Below are 20,239 nucleotides of genomic sequence, written 5' to 3' on the forward strand. Positions count from 1 at the left end.
AATGTGACTATTACCCCTTCTGCTGAACACAATATACTAACTCAAATATAATTTAATCAGTAAATGTTTCACTAATAAAGGGATTTGGGCGTTACAGGAATACAGGAATTAATGCGACAGAAACTGACCTGAAACTTTCACTTGTAATGGTTTTAGTCATAGGCCATCTTTAATCACACCTTTCTCTGTGTGCCCTTTCAACACTGCTCCGCCCCATTCCCCGGGCCCCATGTTAGGGTGCACAGGCGCCTGTAGGTTGGAGAATGACGAGAGATGTTGCCCCGGGTTATTTGGGGTGTGTGGTCCCCTGCCACGACCACTGGACCTACCTCTTTGGGGACCCCATCCCCCCTCAGGTTGTCCGTTTTGCTGACCTTGACCTTGTGCCAGTTGTGGGCAATCTCTTGCCCAGTGTCCATATCTGCCACACGCACAACACTGATCCCTGCTCCGCCCGTCACCCTGTCTTCCCCCGTTCCCTCTTCAATTACCCCTTTGCCTATTGTTTTGTCCCCATGATTGGTTAAGGTTTGTGTATGGTTATAGTGCTTATGGGTACCCCTCATAGGGATGAGCACCATAGGGTGGGCCTGTGTGTGGGGGTGGCTGCTGGGACAGTTGTTTCACCTTCTGTCTTGCCAGGATAACAAAGTCTGTAATAACAAAAATAGATTTTGACATTCACTTTTTCCAATACAAAATTATCAGAGCAATTTGATTCTGATGTTTTCCTTGGGGTCAATTTTATTCCACCTAAAGAATTTTAGGGAAATCACCCAAAAAATAAATAAAAAAATAATAATTGACAATTAAACTAAGAACTTTGAGTTGCATGACCTATAACACATGATGAATGAGCAAACTATAATAAAATATAATACAATTAATCTTTGCAGAAGTCAAAGTGTTTGTTTAAGAAAACTCTTTCTCTCTCTGTATACTGTATATATGCTCTCAGAACACCCATTCTACCTCTTCATCCAGCCACTGGCTTTATACATTAAACATACACCTAACTCTCATTGGTTTCCCATTAACACATACACAAATGCCTAAATGTTGCTGTTTTCTGTCTTTCGCTCCCTTTCTGGCACTCTCTCACTCTCCCTCGCTCTCTGTCTCACACACACACACACACACACACACATACATACCCCTCCCCTACACTGTCTCAAACACAGCCACACACTCATTCTGTCACGCGCAATCTTCACATAATGCTATCCAGCATCCATTTAGCTCTTTCTGCCGCTGTTCAAACTTGCATGCGCTTTTTCCTCCATTTCCCTGATTTTTGGTGTTATCTTAATTAATACATTCTCCGATTCCTTCCATACATTTTCCATACATATCTGACTCCATTGTATAATTACCGGGGAACACCCGTATTCCTCACATTCTCTCTCAAACTCAGACATTCTACAAACTGATATTCAGTACACAATACACAAATAATATATACAGTTTAATCTGCTTTTAGCGTGCCTAGGGCCTGGTTACCCCGGGGCGTTTTAAAAGCATTTATCCCTGTTTATTCACTTTTATCATGCCGCAAGACTTCTATACTTGCAGGTGTTTAAAAGGATTTCACAATTATCTCATTTCTATCATGCCGTGGACTTTATACCAGCGGGTGTTTTAAAAATGCGCCTTTTATCATGCCACAAGACTTTTATACTTGCAGGTGTTTTAAAAGGACTTCACAATTATCTCATTTTTATCATGCCGTGGACTTTATACCAGCGGGTGTTTTAAAAATGCGCCTTTTATCATGCCACACGACTTTATACGTGTAGGTGTTTTAAAAGGACTTCACAATTAGTTCTGATCAACAAATACCAACGATTTTTAATTTATAATCAATTGTACGGATATACTTCAAACTCAACACATAAATTTGGAATATCCAATCTGCAGAAGGTCGTTTAAACAGGTCTCTGCTTACCTTATCTTATTCTGTCGACAGTGTGTTGAATTAAAAGTTGTCTTGTCCCGATTTTCGGTCAATCCCCGAGTTTTACAATTCTCTTTAGATGCCTTTTTCTCCAATCGCGTCGGGGTCACCATCTGATGAACATTTCTTCAATGTTCTGCGTGTTCAAAATTGGAGATAGGCCAGTTAAGAAAATGTTGAAATTTATTGATCAGAAGTCTCAAACAATACAACAGCTGGGTACAGCAGCTGCTGGGTGGGTTCTCAGACGCAAAGTCTTACACAAAGAACCGACCCCCAAAAAAACAGTTTCACAGCTTTTATAATATTTCCCGTCGCGTCTCTTCTTCAGCTAGGGTCCAATCAGCTCTTTCTCCTTTGTCCTGTCTTCAGCCAACCAGGCTTACACTGCTTTGCTCTCGAACATCTGCAATGTATTATATAGAAACACTACACACCACATTCCATGGGGCTCCCTGTGTAATCTAATCTTTACACACACATACCGTTTCCTGTGGAAAAATACCCTCAAAATCATCCCAACTCTTGGCTAACACAACTCACACACTTGGTTATATTTTCAACATATTATGCACAGTTAGTAAACAATAATGAAATCATAAAGCATATAAAATGTAAAGGCACGTTTAATACCACAATAAGATCCTTCAGTGTGCACATTCCTTCCCCCAAAAAGAAGATGCTTCTTGTTACACACACACATAAGCAGAATATGCACCCCCCACTTACTGACCACATTCGAATCTCTGGCAACATCTAGCAACTGTAGAACTCTCAGCTTCAAGCTTTTGTTCACAATCATGTCACGTAGGAAAATACATCTGATTTAAACAAAATTAATCATCCATTTTTATATCGATCTATATATTGATCTTAATTCCCACAAATTCCACTGCACTGCATGTACAGTTTTCCCTAAGGAGATTGTCTTATGTTCAGATTTCTACATTTGTTTGTGCTATGCAGTGCTGTCTTTTCCTGTCTGCATCGCAATGACACTGTCATTCAATAAATTATTGTACAAACAGTAAAAGCGTTAACGTGAATCATGTGCCGTCTCTTGCAATCAAACAATCAAACCAGAAATGCACTTACTGTTTTGTAAATGGCAAGGATGATTCGAGAAATGCTCCACTCATCACTCTCAGGTCACTCCGCTGAACACGTCTGATCACTTCTTTGTCACCCCCGACCTCACCGCTCCAGACAAAGCAGATGTCTTACCGCTGGTCACTTTCCCTCCCTCCTGCTTTTCCGCTGCTGTCTTGTCTGCACTCCCCCCCTCTGAGGAGCTCTCTCTTTTGAATACCAACAGTGCCACAGACACTCTGTGTTCCACGCTTACATCCTGCTTGGACAACCTATGCCCTCTTACATCTGGACCAGCCTGTGCATCCCTGTCTGCCCCCTGGTTATCGGATGTACCACGTGAGCATCGCACCAGCCTCCGGTCAGCTGAGAGAAAATGGCACAAGTCAAAAGACCATACACACCTCTCTCTCTACCAGTCTCTTCTCTCTACTTTCTCCGTTGACGTCACCTCTGCAAAAACTGATTATAACCACTCGAAGATCAGCAACTCTCCTGACTCTCGCACACTCTTAAAAACCTTCTCTGCTCTCCTCTGTCCGCCTGCTCCAACACCTTCATCTGAGTTAACGGCTGATGATTTTGCATCGTTCTTCGTAAAGAAAACTACCACCATCAACAGCCAATTTTCTACACCACCATCACCCGCCTTTTCTCCTCTGTCTGAAGCTGATGTTTCCAAGGTCACTGGTTCCAACTGGCACTGCATGTACAGTTTTCCCTAAGGAGATTGTCTTATGTTCAGATTTCTACATTTGTTTGTGCTATGCAGTGCTGTCTTTTCCTGTCTTTATCACAATGACACTGTCTGTCAATAAATTATTGTAAAAACAGTAAAAGCGTTAACGTGACTCATGTGCCGTCTCTTGCAATCAAACAATCAAAACCAGAAATGCACTTACTGTTTTGCAAATGAATTCCTATGATTCCTATGGCAAATGACAAGGATGATTCGAGAAATGCTCCACTCATCACTCTCAGTTCACTTCACTGCACACGTCTGATCACTTCTTTGTCACCCCCGAACTCACCGCTCCAGACAACGCAGATGTCTTACCGCTGGTCACTTTCCGGCGCTACATACGGTCCCTCCCTCCTGCTTTTCCTCTGCTGTCTTGTCTGCACTCCACCCCTCTGAGGAGCTCTCTCTTTTGAATACCAACAGTGCCACAGACACTCTGTGTTCCACGCTTACATCCTGCTTGGACAACATATGCCCTCTTACATCTGGACCAGCCCGTGCATCCCTGTCTGCCCCCTGGTTATCGGATGTACCACGTGAGCATCGCACCAGCCTCCGGTCAGCTGAGAGAAAATGGCACAAGTCAAAAGACCATACTGACCTCTCTCTCTCTACCAGTCTCTTCTCTCTACTTTCTCCGTTGACGTCACCTCTGCAAAAACTGATTATAACCACTCGAAGATCAGCAACTCTCCTGACTCTCGCACACTCTTAAAAACCTTCTCTGCTCTCCTCTGTCCGCCTGCTCCCACACCTTCATCGGAGTTAACGGCTGATGATTTTGCATCGTTCTTCGTAAAGAAAACTACCGCCATCAACAGCCAATTTTCTACGCCACCATCACCCGCCTTTTCTCCTATGTCTGAAGATGATGTTTCCAAGGTCATTGGTTCCAACCACCCTACCACCTGCCCACTGGATCCCATCCCCACCCATCTCCTCCATGCCATCTCTCCAGCAGTTGTGCCTGGTCTGACCCGCATCATCAACTCTTTGCTCACCACTGGGACATTTCCCACTGCTTTCAAAGAGGCCTGCATCACACCGCTACTGAAGAAACTCACTCTCAACCTTACACTGCTAGAACACTACAGGCCGGTGTATTGTGTGAAAATGCATATCTTCCGTCAAAATGTAGATGACTGATTTTAACCTCTTATTATTTTCTGTCTTCTTAAAAAATTATTTTTTTACTTACCTCGCTATTCTTAGCTTTGTATACTGTGCTAGGCTTTAATGGACTGGATTTAATTAACTTATGCATTTTGTTGCCTATATTGTTATAATTGCTTCCAATGTTTCCTCGTCTGTAAGTCGCTTTGGATAAAAACGTCTGCTAAATGACTAATTGTAAATTTTATGAAATGTGTAATGTCATGTGTAATGTGTAGTGTGTGGCCTTGAAATTTTAGCATGTCTACGTAATCATGAATAAATGCTTCTTGAGACACACAGTGTTGCTTCTTTGCATGCATCAAATGAATTGTTTCTGGCTATATGCATCCATGCTTTAGTTTGAGAGGGGTGGAAATGGGACACTTGGGTTAAACAAAACTGCCCCAAAAGTACCCCCCCACTTTAAATACAGTTTTTTCTAAGTCAATTTGGTACATTTCTCTGATCCGATTTGAAATTCTCAAAACTTCTTGTTCAATCCTTACATCCTTGTGTCACGTGTGCACATCAAACAAGCATTTTCTCATTTCTTTGAAAAAGTTGCAAATTGCTTTGGTACATCCATGCAAATGATTATGACAAAATTCTGTGCAGATTCCTACATTTTCAATTGCTTATGTCATGTTGATCAAAATGCTTTATAATGGGTCTCTGTAGAATAGTATAATCCCCACGACATTTAAGCACTAGTTTTACAATATACTGTAAGTATACTTCAAGTAAACAGTGGCATTTTATTTTACTCAATTTAGTGTTTTGCATTGCTATATTCTTTCCACATAGGACTGCAAGACAACTTCACTGTGTTGCAGACGGCCCCTTTTCACACCTAAACAGTCTTTTGACACTCTCTACAGGGATCTCATCCCTGAACAAGAGAGGGGGCAGATTGGAGATGACCTGCCAAAGTACGTGTTAGTTTGGGACAATGTCAGTTTCCATCGCTCCAACATCATCAGGCAATGGTGTGCAGAGCCGGACAGTAAAGGAGTACATTTACTCGAGTACAGTACTTAAGTACAATTTTGAGGGATCTGTACTTTACTTGAGTCTAATTTTTGGGGAGTACTCATGACTTTACTCAAGTACATTTGAGAGGCAAATATTGTACTCTTTACTCCGCTACATTTCTATCCATAACCGTAAGTACCCGTTACTTCTAAAAAGGAAAAAGAAAAATCTCGGAAACCACCAATTTGTTTTTTCCCTCTCAAACGTGATTGGATTGTGCAGGCGCCACTTATTGGGCGAGCCTATCAGCAACAATCACCCAGACCTCAGAGCTCTTTCATTTGCTGTACAGCTGTCAATCATCTCACGTATGCATGACACGTCCTGTGTACACTTCCTCATTCAGGACATCCGCGATGAAGCTAAAGTGACATTTCTTCACCAAAACAAGAAGCTAATAAATGCACGATTGAAGAATATGTGTTTTGTGTGTATTTTCATGCGATTTGGGGGTATTTTTATATGAATAAAGAATAAAGGTAAGGGAAGAGTAGCCAATAGCGTCATATAAAATGCTAAATATAACATGAAATGAACTTGAAAACATCGCGACCGGTCAGCTGATTTTCTTTAATCATTATTATTTTCTCTTCTTTGCTCTATGCTGCGTGTATAACACGGTCAGGTTCAGAGGTGTGTCAGAACATTGCTATATCGCCTTCTTTGCTGTTTTAGGTTTATTGATTTCAGGGGCGGCGTTTGTGTATGGCCCTAGCGTTCAGAAAACATTGTTGAAACAAAGTACGTGTGCATAATGAGACTCATTAAAGATAATTAAACTGCTTTACACTGATGTGTACATGTAGCATAGGCGTCGGAAGCATGTGTATTTGAGAATGTATAAACACCGTTAATTCACATAGCGTCATTGACGTATAGTCGGTAAGACCGAAGATATGTAGTTTTGACGTGACATCATCGTAATGTTGGTTCGAAGCTCTTTTTGGAACTCGTTTGTCTGCATTTTCCACATTTAAGATCATATACAGGCATTTATTTTCAATAAAACAAAGAAACTGTCTACAAAATGCCTAACAGTGGTTTTGGTATCAAGTGTGAGGTTATGGGTAGTGGGGATGGTCTTTATTTTCCCACTTAGTTGGCATCCATTTAATAATTTTAATAAATCGAATAATTTACACTATTGTTATTGTATTTCATTCATAATGTACAACGCTATCTGTGAAAAATTAAAAAAATATATTGTACGGAAAGACTTTGTAGTGCAGTCGCAGTTTAGGCTATTATGTATTTTGCGATTTGCCACTAGCTATGCCAGGATTAGCTTAAAAATGAAAAGAATCAAGGCTTAACAACCCTGCGACAAGGTAAGACATGTTTTATATTTAATCTTGTTTGCTGAATCTGATCAATGGTTGGTTTATATTTTAGTCTCATAGTCGATTAACGTAGTCGTTGGTGGTGGTTATGACAACATCTGGCTGGGTTATTTTTTACTACTTTAAGTTTTGTGGTTACATATATGTGGTATCATTTGGTTTCATTGTGGTTCGTATTTGTATGGTCTGAGGAAATTTCGCCATACCCTAGGTTTTGATGAAACGCCACTACTGATTAATGAAAAAACAGAGAAACTCACATGTACACACAATTGTTAGCTGAATTGTATTTTCTAATATTACTCATTAATGTAAGCCGAGTATTTGCTTTGATGTTCTTGAGTATGCGGTGTGTTGTTTAAAACTGTTCGGTTCAAATGTGGGTGCAAAAAATCCATTAAAACTCTAGCAGAGGTGAAAAGAATAAAGCATGGTAAAAAGATTAAAATTACTTTATTTTACTTTAAATTCCTTTAACATTCTCCAAGGTATTAACATTAACATATTTCATAACTCCATGTAGGACGTTTTTGTACATAAATGTAAGCACTGTGGCAGTAGTAATGCAATATTTAGAAAATGTACTCTTGTACTCTTGATACTCAAGTACTTTTAAAAACATGTACTTCAGTACTTTTACTTAAGTACACATCTGACTGTAGTACTTTTACTTGTACTTGAGTAAAATTTAGCAAGGGGTATCTGTACTTTTACTCAAGTAATGAACCTGTGTACTCTGTCCGCCTCTGATGGTTTGCGGCCCACAACAGGATGCTGGTGGAGTTCCTCTCACCCTACTCAACCACGTTGAGGAATTTTTCTCAGCATGAAGATTAAAAGTATATGATCGCCAGCCGCATACACAGATGACCCTTCTGGCTGCCATGGATGTAACGTGTGATGACATCACAGCTGATGCCTGCAGAGGCTGGATTAGACACTCTGAAAGATGATTTTCACGCTGTATCGCAGGAGAAGATATTTGTTGTGATGTGGATGAGAATCCGTTGCCCAAAAGACAGGAACGTCAGGAGGTGTAGGAAGACTGCACTGTAATTCCACTGCACTGCATGTACAGTTTTCCCTAAGGAGATTGTCTTATGTTCAGATTTCTACATTTGTTTGTGCTATGCAGTGCTGTCTTTTCCTGTCTGCATCACAATGACACTGTCTGTCAATAAATGATTGTACAAACAGTAAAAGCGTTAACGTGAATCATGTGCCGTCTCTTGCAATCAAACAATCAAAACCAGAAATGCACTTACTGTTTTGCAAATGACAAGGATGATTCGAGAAATGCTCCACTCATCACTCTCAGGTCACTCCGCTGCACACGTCTGATCACTTCTTTGTCACCCCCGACCTCACCGCTCCAGACAACGCAGATGTCTTACCGCTGGTCATTTTCCGGCGCTACCTACGGTCCCTCCCTCCTGCTTTTCCTCTGCTGTCTTGTCTGCACTCCCCCCCTCTGAGGAGCTCTCTCTTTTGAATACCAACAGTGCCACAGACACTCTGTGTTCCACGCTTACATCCTGCTTGGACAACATATGCCCTCTTACATCTGGACCAGCCCCTGCATCCCTGTCTGCCCCCTGGTTATCGGATGTACCACGTGAGCATCGCACCAGCCTCCGGTCAGCTGAGAGAAAATGGCACAAGTCAAAAGACCATACTGACCTCTCTCTCTCTACTTTCTCCGTTGACGTCACCTCTGCAAAAACTGATTATAACCACTCGAAGATCAGCAATTCTCCTGACTCTCGCACACTCTTAAAAACCTTCTCTGCTCTCCTCTGTCCGCCTGCTCCCACACCTTCATCGGAGTTAACGGCTGATGATTTTGCATCGTTCTTCGTAAAGAAAACTACCGCCATCAACAGCCAATTTTCTACGCCACCATCACCCGGCTTTTCTCCTATGTCTGAAGATGATGTTTCCAAGGTCATTGCTTCCAACCACCCTACCACCTGCCCACTGGATCCCATCCCCACCCATCTCCTCCATGCCATCTCTCCAGCAGTTGTGCCTGGTCTGACCCGCATCATCAACTCTTTTTTCACCACTGGGACATTTCCCACTGCTTTCAAAGAGGCCTGCATCACACCGCTACTGAAGAAACTCACTCTCAACCTTACACTGCTAGAACACTACAGGCCGGTGTAGTGTGTGAAAATGCATATCTTCCGTCAAAATGTAGATGACTGATTTTAACCTCTTATTATTTTCTGTCTTCTTAAAAAAATATTTTTTTACTTACCTCACTATTCTTAGCTTTGTATACTGTGCTAGGCTTTAATGGACTGGATTTAATTAACTTATGCATTTTGTTGCCTATATTGTTATAATTGCTTCCAATGTTTCCTCGTCTGTAAGTCGCTTTGGATAAAAACGTCTGCTAAATGACTAAATGTAAATTTTATGAAATGTGTAATGTCATGTGTAATGTGTAGTGTTTGGCCTTGAAATTTTAGCATGTCTACGTAATCATGAATAAATGCTTCTTGAGACACACAGTGTTGCTTCTTTGCATGCATCAAATGAATTGTTTCTGGCTATATGCATCCATGCATTAGTTTGAGAGGGGTGGAAATGGGACACTTGGGTGAAACAAAACTGCCCCAAAAGTACCCCCCCCCACTTTAAATACAGTTTTTTCTAAGTCAATTTGGTACATTTCTCTGATCCGATTTGAAATTCTCAAAACTTCTTGTTCAATCCTTACATCCTTGTGTCACGTGTGCACATCAAACAAGCATTTTCTCATTTCTTTGAACAAGTTGCAAATGCTTTGGTACATCCATGCAAATGATTATGACAAAATTCTGTGCAGATTCATACATTATCAATTGCTTATGTCATGTTGATCAAAATGCATTATAATGGGTCTCTGTAGAATAGTATAATCCCCACGACATTTAAGCACTAGTTTTACAATATACAGTAAGTATACTTTAAGTAAACAGTGGCATTTTATTTTACTCAATTTAGTGTTTTGCATTGCTATATTCTTTCCACATAGGACTGCAAGACAACTTCACTGTGTTGCAGACGGCCCCTTTTCACACCTAAACAGTCTTTTGACACTCTCTACAGGGATCTCATCCCTGAACAAGAGAGGGGGCAGATTGGAGATGACCTACCAAAGTACGTGTTAGTTTGGGACAATGTCAGTTTCCATCGCTCTAACATCATCAGGCAATGGTTTGCGGCCCACATCAGGATGCTGGTGGAGTTCCTCTCACCCTACTCAACCACGTTGAGGAATTTTTCTCAGCATGAAGATTAAAAGTATATGATCGCCAGCCCCATACACAGATGACCCTTCTGGCTGCCATGGATGTAACGTGTGATGACATCACAGCTGATGCCTGCAGAGGCTGGATTAGACACTCTGAAAGATGATTTTCACGCTGTATCGCAAGAGAAGATATTTGTTGTGATGTGGATGAGAATCCGTTGCCCAAAAGACAGGAAAGTCAGGAGGTGTAGGAAGACTGCACTGTAATTCCACTGCACTGCATGTACAGTTTTCCCTAAGGAGATTGTCTTATTTTCAGATTTCTACATTTGTTTGTGCTATGCAGTGCTGTCTTTTCCTGTCTGCATCACAATGACACTGTCTGTCAATAAATTATTGTACAAACAGTAAAAGCGTTAACGTGAATCATGTGCCGTCTCTTGCAATCAAACAATCAAAACCAGAAATGCACTTACTGTTTTGCAAATGACGAGGATGATTCGAGAAATGCTCCACTCATCACTCTCAGGTCACTCCGCTGCACACGTCTGATCACTTCTTTGTCACCCCCGACCTCACCGCTCCAGACAACGCAGATGTCTTACCGCTGGTCACTTTCCGGCGCTACCTACGGTCCCTCCCTCCTGCTTTTCCTCTGCTGTCTTGTCTGCACTCCCCCCCTCTGAGGAGCTCTCTCTTTTGAATACCAACAGTGCCACAGACACTCTGTGTTCCACGCTTACATCCTGCTTGGACAACATATGCCCTCTTACATCTGGACCAGCCCGTGCATCCCTGTCTGCCCCCTGGTTATCGGATGTACCACGTGATTATCGCACCAGCCTCCGGTCAGCTGAGAGAAAATGGCACAAATCAAAAGACCATACTGACCTCTCTCTCTCTACCAGTCTCTTCTCTCTACTTTCTCCGTTGACGTCACCTCTGCAAAAACTGATTATAACCACTCGAAGATCAGCAACTCTCCTGACTCTCGCACACTCTTAAAAACCTTCTCTGCTCTCCTCTGTCCGCCTGCTCCCACACCTTCATCGGAGTTAACGGCTGATGATTTTGCATCGTTCTTCGTAAAGAAAACTACCGCCATCAACAGCCAATTTTCTACACCACCATCACCCGCCTTTTCTCCTATGTCTGAAGATGATGTTTCCAAGGTCATTGGTTCCAACCACCCTACCACCTGCCCACTGGATCCCATCCCCACCCATCTCCTCCATGCCATCTCTCCAGCAGTTGTGCCTGGTCTGACCCGCATCATCAACTCTTTGCTCACCACTGGGACATTTCCCACTGCTTTCAAAGAGGCCTGTATCACACCGCTACTGAAGAAACTCACTCTCAACCTTTTACTGCTAGAACACTACAGGCCGGTGTAGTGTGTGAAAATGCATATCTTCCGTCAAAATGTAGATGACTGATTTTAACCTCTTATTATTTTCTGTCTTCTTAAAAAAATATTTTTTTACTTACCTCACTATTCTTAGCTTTGTATACTGTGCTAGGCTTTAATGGACTGGATTTAATTAACTTATGCCTTTTGTTGCCTATATTGTTATAATTGCTTCCAATGTTTCCTCGTCTGTAACTCGCTTTGGATAAAAACGTCTGCTAAATGACTAAATGTAAATTTTATGAAATGTGTAATGTCATGTGTAATGTGTAGTGTGTGGCCTTGAAATTTTAGCATGTCTACGTAATCATGAATAAATGCTTCTTGAGACACACAGTGTTGCTTCTTTGCATGCATCAAATGAATTGTTTTTGGCTATATGCATCCATGCATTAGTTTGAGAGGGGTGGAAATGGGACACTTGGGTGAAACAAAACTGCCCCAAAAGTAGCCCCCCTACTTTAAATACAGCTTTTTCTAAGTCAATTTGGTACATTTCTCTGATCCGATTTGAAATTCTCAAAACTTCTTGTTCAATCCTTACATCCTTGTGTCACGTGTGCACATCAAACAAGCATTTTCTCATTTCTTTGAACAAGTTGCAAATGCTTTGGTACATCCATGCAAATGATTATGACAAAATTCTGTGCAGATTCCTACATTATCAATTGCTTATGTCATGTTGATCAAAATGCATTATAATGGGTCTCTGTAGAATAGTATAATCCCCACGACATTTAAGCACTAGTTTTACAATATACAGTAAGTATACTTTAAGTAAACAGTGGCATTTTATTTTACTCAATTTAGTGTTTTGCATTGCTATATTCTTTCCACATAGGACTGCAAGACAACTTCACTGTGTTGCAGACGGCCCCTTTTCACACCTAAACAGTCTTTTGACACTCTCTACAGGGATCTCATCCCTGAACAAGAGAGGGGGCAGATTGGAGATGACCTGCCGAAGTACGTGTTAGTTTGGGACAATGTCAGTTTCCATTGCTCCAACATCATCAGGCAATGGTTTGCGGCCCACAACAGGATGCTGGTGGAGTTCCTCTCACCCTACTCAACCCCGTTGAGGAATTTTTCTCAGCATGAAGATTAAAAGTATATGATCGCCAGCCGCATACACAGATGACCCTTCTGGCTGCCATGGATGTAACGTGTGATGACATCACAGCTGATGCCTGCAGAGGCTGGATTAGACACTCTGAAAGATGATTTTCACGCTGTATCGCAAGAGAAGATATTTGTTGTGATGTGGATGAGAATCCGTTGCCCAAAAGACAGGAACGTCAGGAGGTGTAGGAAGACTGCACTGTAATTCCACTGCACTGCATGTACAGTTTTCCCTAAGGAGATTGTCTTATGTTCAGATTTCTACATTTGTTTGTGCTATGCAGTGCTGTCTTTTCCTGTCTTTATCACAATGACACTGTCTGTCAATAAATTATTGTACAAACAGTAAAAGCGTTAACGTGAATCATGTGCCGTCTCTTGCAATCAAACAATCAAAACCAGAAATGCACTTACTGTTTTGCAAATGACAAGGATGATTTGAGAAATGCTCCACTCATCACTCTCAGGTCACTCCGCTGCACACGTCTGATCACTTCTTTGTCACCCCCGACTTCACCGCTCCAGACAACGCAGATGTCTTACCGCTGGTCACTTTCCGGCGCTACCTACGGTCCCTCCCTCCTGCTTTTCCTCTGCTGTCTTGTCTGCACTCCCCCCTCTGAGGAGCTCTCACTTTTGAATACCAACAGTGCCACAGACACTCTGTGTTCCACGCTTACATCCTGCTTGGACAACATATGCCCTCTTGCATCTGGACCAGCACGTGCATCCCTGTCTGCCCCCTGGTTATCGGATGTACCACGTGAGCATCGCACCAGCCTCCGGTCAGCTGAGAGAAAATGGCACAAGTCAAAAGACCATACTGACCTCTCTCTCTCTACTTTCTCCGTTGACGTCACCTCTGCAAAAACTGATTATAACCACTCGAAGATCAGCAACTCTCCTGACTCTCGCACACTCTTAAAAACCTTCTCTGCTCTCCTCTGTCCGCCTGCTCCCACACCTTCATCGGAGTTAACGGCTGATGATTTTGCATCGTTCTTCGTAAAGAAAACTACCGCCATCAACAGCCAATTTTCTACGCCACCATCACCCGCCTTTTCTCCTATGTCTGAAGATGATGTTTCCAAGGTCATTGGTTCCAACCACCCTACCACCTGCCCACTGGATCCCATCCCCACCCATCTCCTCCATGCCATCTCTCCAGCAGTTGTGCCTGGTCTGACCCGCATCATCAACTCTTTGCTCACCACTGGGACATTTCCCACTGCTTTCAAAGAGGCCTGCATCACACCGCTACTGAAGAAACTCACTCTCAACCTTACACTGCTAGAACACTACAGGCCGGTGTAGTCTGTGAAAATGCATATCTTCCGTCAAAATGTAGATGACTGATTTTAACCTCTTATTATTTTCTGTCTTCTTAAAATTTTTTTTTTTTTACTTACCTCACTATTCTTAGCTTTGTATACTGTGCTAGGCTTTAATGGACTGGATTTAATTAACTTATGCATTTTGTTGCCTATATTGTTATAATTGCTTCCAATGTTTCCTCGTCTGTAAGTCGCTTTGGATAAAAACGTCTGCTAAATGACTAAATTTAAATTTTATGAAATGTGTAATGTCATGTGTAATGTGTAATGTGTAGTGTGTGGCCTTGAAATTTTAGCATGTCTACGTAATCATGAATAAATGCTTCTTGAGACACACAGTGTTGCTTCTTTGCATGCATCAAATGAATTGTTTCTGGCTATATGCATCCATGCATTAGTTTGAGAGGGGTGGAAATGGGACACTTGGGTGAAACAAAACTGCCCCAAAAGTACCCCCCCCACTTTAAATACAGTTTTTTCTAAGTCAATTTGGTACATTTCTCTGATCCGATTTGAAATTCTCAAAACTTCTTGTTCAATCCTTACATCCTTGTGTCACGTGTGCACATCAAACAAGCATTTTCTCATTTCTTTGAACAAGTTGCAAATGCTTTGGTACATCCATGCAAATGATTATGACAAAATTCTGTGCAGATTCCTATATTATCAATTGCTTATGTCATGTTGATCAAAATGCATTATAATGGGTCTCTGTAGAATAGTATAATCCCCACGACATTTAAGCACTAGTTTTACAATATACAGTAAGTATACTTTAAGTAAACAGTGGCATTTCATTTACTCAATTTAGTGTTTTGCATTGCTATATTCTTTCCACATAGGACTGCAAGACAACTTCACTGTGTTGCAGACGGCCCCTTTTCACACCTAAACAGTCTTTTGACACTCTCTACAGGGATCTCATCCCTGAACAAGAGAGGGGGCAGATTGGAGATGACCTGCCAAAGTACGTGTTAGTTTGGGACAATGTCAGTTTCCATCGCTCCAACATCATCAGGCAATGGTATGCGGCCCACAACAGGATGCTGGTGGAGTTCCTCTCACCCTACTCAACCACGTTGAGGAATTTTTCTCAGCATTAAGATTAAAAGTATATGATCGCCAGCCGCATACACAGATGACCCTTCTGGCTGCCATGGATGTAACGTGTGATGACATCACAGCTGATGCCTGCAGAGGCTGGATTAGACACTCTGAAAGATGATTTTCACGCTGTATCGCAAGAGAAGATATTTGTTGTGATGTGGATGAGAATCCGTTGCCCAAAAGACAGGAACGTCAGGAGGTGTAGGAAGACTGCACTGTAATTCCACTGCACTGCATGTACAGTTTTCCCTAAGGAGATTGTCTTATGTTCAGATTTCTACATTTTTTTGTGCTATGCAGTGCTGTCTTTTCCTGTCTGCATCACAATGACACTGTCTGTCTATAAATTATTGTACAAACAGTAAAAGCGTTAACGTGAATCATGTGCCGTCTCTTGCAATCAAACAATCAAAACCAGAAATGCACTTACTGTTTTGCAAATGACAAGGATGATTCGAGAAATGCTCCACTCATCACTCTCAGGTCACTCCGCTGCACACGTCTGATCACTTCTTTGTCACCCCCGACCTCACCGCTCCAGACAACGCAGATGTCTTACCGCTGGTCACTTTCCGGCGCTACCTACGGTCCCTCCCTCCTGCTTTTCCTCTGCTGTCTTGTCTGCACTCCCCCCCTCTGAGGAGCTCTCTCTTTTGAATACCAACAGTGCCACAGACACTCTGTGTTCCACGCTTACATCCTGCTTGGACAACATATGCCCTCTTACATCTGGACCAGCCCGTGCATCCCTGTCTGCCCCCTGGTTATCGGATGTACCACGTGAGCATCGCACCAGCCTCCGGTCAGCTGAGAGAAAATGGCACAAGTCAAAAGACCATACGGACCTCTCTCTCTCTACTTTCTCCGTTGACGTCACCTCTTCAAAAACTGATTATAACCACTCGAAGATCAGCAACTCTCCTGACTCTCGCACACTCTTAAAAACCTTCTCTGCTCTCCTCTGTCCGCCTGCTCCCACACCTTCATCGGAGTTAACGGCTGATGATTTTGCATCGTTCTTCGTAAAGAAAACTACCGCCATCAACAGCCAATTTTCTACGCCACCATCACCCGTCTTTTCTCCTATTTCTGAAGATGATGTTTCCAAGGTCATTGGTTCCAACCACCCTACCACCTGCCCACTGGATCCCATCCCCACCCATCTCCTCCATGCCATCTCTCCAGCAGTTGTGCCTGGTCTGACTCGCATCATCAACTCTTTGCTCACCACTGGGACATTTCCCACTGCTTTCAAAGAGGCCTGCATCACACCGCTAGTGAAGAAACTCACTCTCAACCTTACACTGCTAGAACACTACAGGCCGGTGTAGTGTGTGAAAATGCATATCTTCCGTCAAAATGTAGATGACTGATTTTAACCTCTTATTATTTTCTGTCTTCTTAAAAAATTCTTTTTTTACTTACCTCACTATTCTTAGCTTTGTATACTGTGCTAGGCTTTAATGGACTGGATTTAATTAACTTATGCATTTTGTTGCCTATATTGTTATAAATGCTTCCAATGCTTCCTCGTCTGTAAGTCGCTTTGGATAAAAACGTCTGCTAAATGACTAAATGTAAATTTTATGAAATGTGTAATGTTATGTGTAATGTGTAGTGTGTGGCCTTGAAATTTTAGCATGTCTACGTAATCATGAATAAATGCTTCTTGAGACACACAGTGTTGCTTCTTTGCATGCATCAAATGAATTGTTTCTGGCTATATGCATCCATGCATTAGTTTGAGAGGGGTGGAAATGGGACACTTGGGTCCGATTTGAAATTCTCAAAACTTCTTGTTCAATCCTTACATCCTTGTGTCACGTGTGCACATCAAACAAGCATTTTCTCATTTCTTTGAACAAGTTGCAAATGCTTTGGTACATCCATGCAAATGATTATGACAAAATTCTGTGCAGATTCCTACATTATCAATTGCTTATGTCATGTTGATCAAAATGCATTATAATGGGTCTCTGTAGAATAGTATAATCCCCACGACATTTAAGCACTAGTTTAACAATATACAGTAAGTATACTTTAAGTAAACAGTGGCATTTTATTTTACTCAATTTAGTGTTTTGCATTGCTATATTCTTTCCACATAGGACTGCAAGACAACTTCACTGTGTTGCAGACGGCCCCTTTTCACACCTAAACAGTCTTTTGACACTCTCTACGGGGATCTCATCCCTGAACAAGAGAGGGGGCAGATTGGAGATGACCTGCCAAAGTACGTGTTAGTTTGGGAAAATGTCAGTTTCCATTGCTCCAAAATCATCAGGCAATGGTTTGCGGCCCACAACAGGATGCTGGTGGAGTTCCTCTCACCCTACTCAACCCCGTTGAGGAATTTTTCTCAGCATGAAGATTAAAAGTATATGATGGCCAGCCGCATACACAGATGACCCTTCTGGCTGCCATGGATGTAACGTGTGATGACATCACAGCTGATGCCTGCAGAGGCTGGATTAGACACTCTGAAAGATGATTTTCACGCTGTATCGCAAGAGAAGATATTTGTTGTGATGTGGATGAGAATCCGTTGCCCAAAAGACAGGAACGTCAGGAGGTGTAGGAAGACTGCACTGTAATTCCACTGCACTGCATGTACAGTTTTCCCTAAGGAGATTGTCTTATGTTCAGATTTCTACATTTGTTTGTGCTATGCAGTGCTGTCTTTTCCTGTATGCATCACAATGACACTGTCTGTCAATAAATTATCGTACAAACAGTAAAAGCGTTAACGTGAATCATGTGCCGTCTCTTGCAATCAAACAATCAAAACCAGAAATGCACTTTCTGTTTTGCAAATGACAAGGATGATTCGAGAAATGCTCCACTCATCACTCTCAGGTCACTCCGCTGCACACGTCTGATCACTTCTTTGTCAGCCCCGACCTCACCGCTCCAGACAACGCAGATGTCTTACCGCTGGTCACTTTCCGGCGCTACCTACGGTCCCTCCCTCCTGCTTTTCCTCTGCTGTCTTGTCTGCACTCCCCCCCTCTGAGGAGCTCTCTCTTTTGAATACCAACAGTGCCACAGACACTCTGTGTTCCACGCTTACATCCTGCTTGGACAACATATGCCCTCTTACATCTGGACCAGCCCGTGCATCCCTGTCTGCCCCCTGGTTATCGGATGTACCACGTGAGCATCGCACCAGCCTCCGGTCAGCTGAGAGAAAATGGCACAAGTCAAAAGACCATACTGACCTCTCTCTCTCTACTTTCTCCGTTGACGTCACCTCTGCAAAAACTGATTATAACCACTCGAAGATCAGCAACTCTCCTGACTCTCGCACACTCTTAAAAACCTTCTCTGCTCTCCTCTGTCCGCCTGCTCCCACACCTTCATCGGCGTTAACGGCTGATGATTTTGCATCGTTCTTCGTAAAGAAAACTACCGCCATCAACAGCCAATTTTCTACGCCACCATCACCCGCCTTTTCTCCTATGTCTGAAGATGATGTTTCCAAGGTCATTGGTTCCAACCACCCTACCACTTGCCCACTGGATCCCATCCCCACCCATCTCCTCCATGCCATCTCTCCAGCAGTTGTGCCTGGTCTGACCCGCATCATCAACTCTTTGCTCACTACTGGGACATTTCCCACTGCTTTCAAAGAGGCCTGCATCACACCGCTACTGAAGAAACTCACTCTCAACCTTACACTGCTAGAACACTACAGGCCGGTGTAGTGTGTGAAAATGCATATCTTCCATCAAAATATAGATGACTGATTTTAACCTCTTATTATTTTCTGTCTTCTTAAAAAATTATTTTTTTACTTACCTCACTATTCTTAGCTTTGTATACTGTGCTAGGCTTTAATGGACTGGATTTAATTAACTTATGCATTTTGTTGCCTATATTGTTATAATTGCTTCCAATGTTTCCTCGTCTGTAAGTCGCTTTGGATAAAAACGTCTGCTAAATGACTAAATGTAAATTTTATGAAATGTGTAATGTCATGTGTAATGTGTAATGTGTAGTGTGTGGCCTTGAAATTTTAGCATGTCTACGTAATCATGAATAAATGCTTCTTGAGACACACAGTGTTGCTTCTTTGCATGCATCAAATGAATTGTTTCTGGCTATATGCATCCATGCATTAGTTTGAGAGGGGTGGAAATGGGACACTTGGGTGAAACAAAACTGCCCCAAAAGTACCCCCCCCCCACTTTAAATAGAGTTTTTTTCTAAGTCAATTTGGTACATTTCTCTGATCCGATTTGAAATTCTCAAAACTTCTTGTTCAATCCTTACATCCTTGTGTCACGTGTGCACATCAAACAATCATTTTCTCATTTCTTTGAACAAGTTGCAAATGCTTTGGTACATCCATGCAAATGATTATGACAAAATTCTGTGCAGATTCCTACATTATCAATTGCTTATGTCATGTTGATCAAAATGCATTATAATGGGTCTCTGTAGAATAGTATAATCCCCACGACATTTAAGCACTAGTTTTACAATATACAGTAAGTATACTTTAAGTAAACAGTGGCATTTTATTTTACTCAATTTAGTGTTTTGCATTGCTATATTCTTTCCACATAGGACTGCAAGACAACTTCACTGTGTTGCAGACGGCCCCTTTTCACACCTAAACAGTCTTTTGACACTCTCTACAGGGATCTCATCCCTGAACAAGAGAGGGGGCAGATTGGAGATGACCTGTCAAAGTACGTGTTAGTTTGGGACAA

Source organism: Barbatula barbatula (genome assembly GCF_947034865.1).
Source record: "Barbatula barbatula genome assembly, chromosome: 5".
NCBI classification, from domain to species: Eukaryota; Metazoa; Chordata; class Actinopteri; order Cypriniformes; family Nemacheilidae; genus Barbatula; species Barbatula barbatula.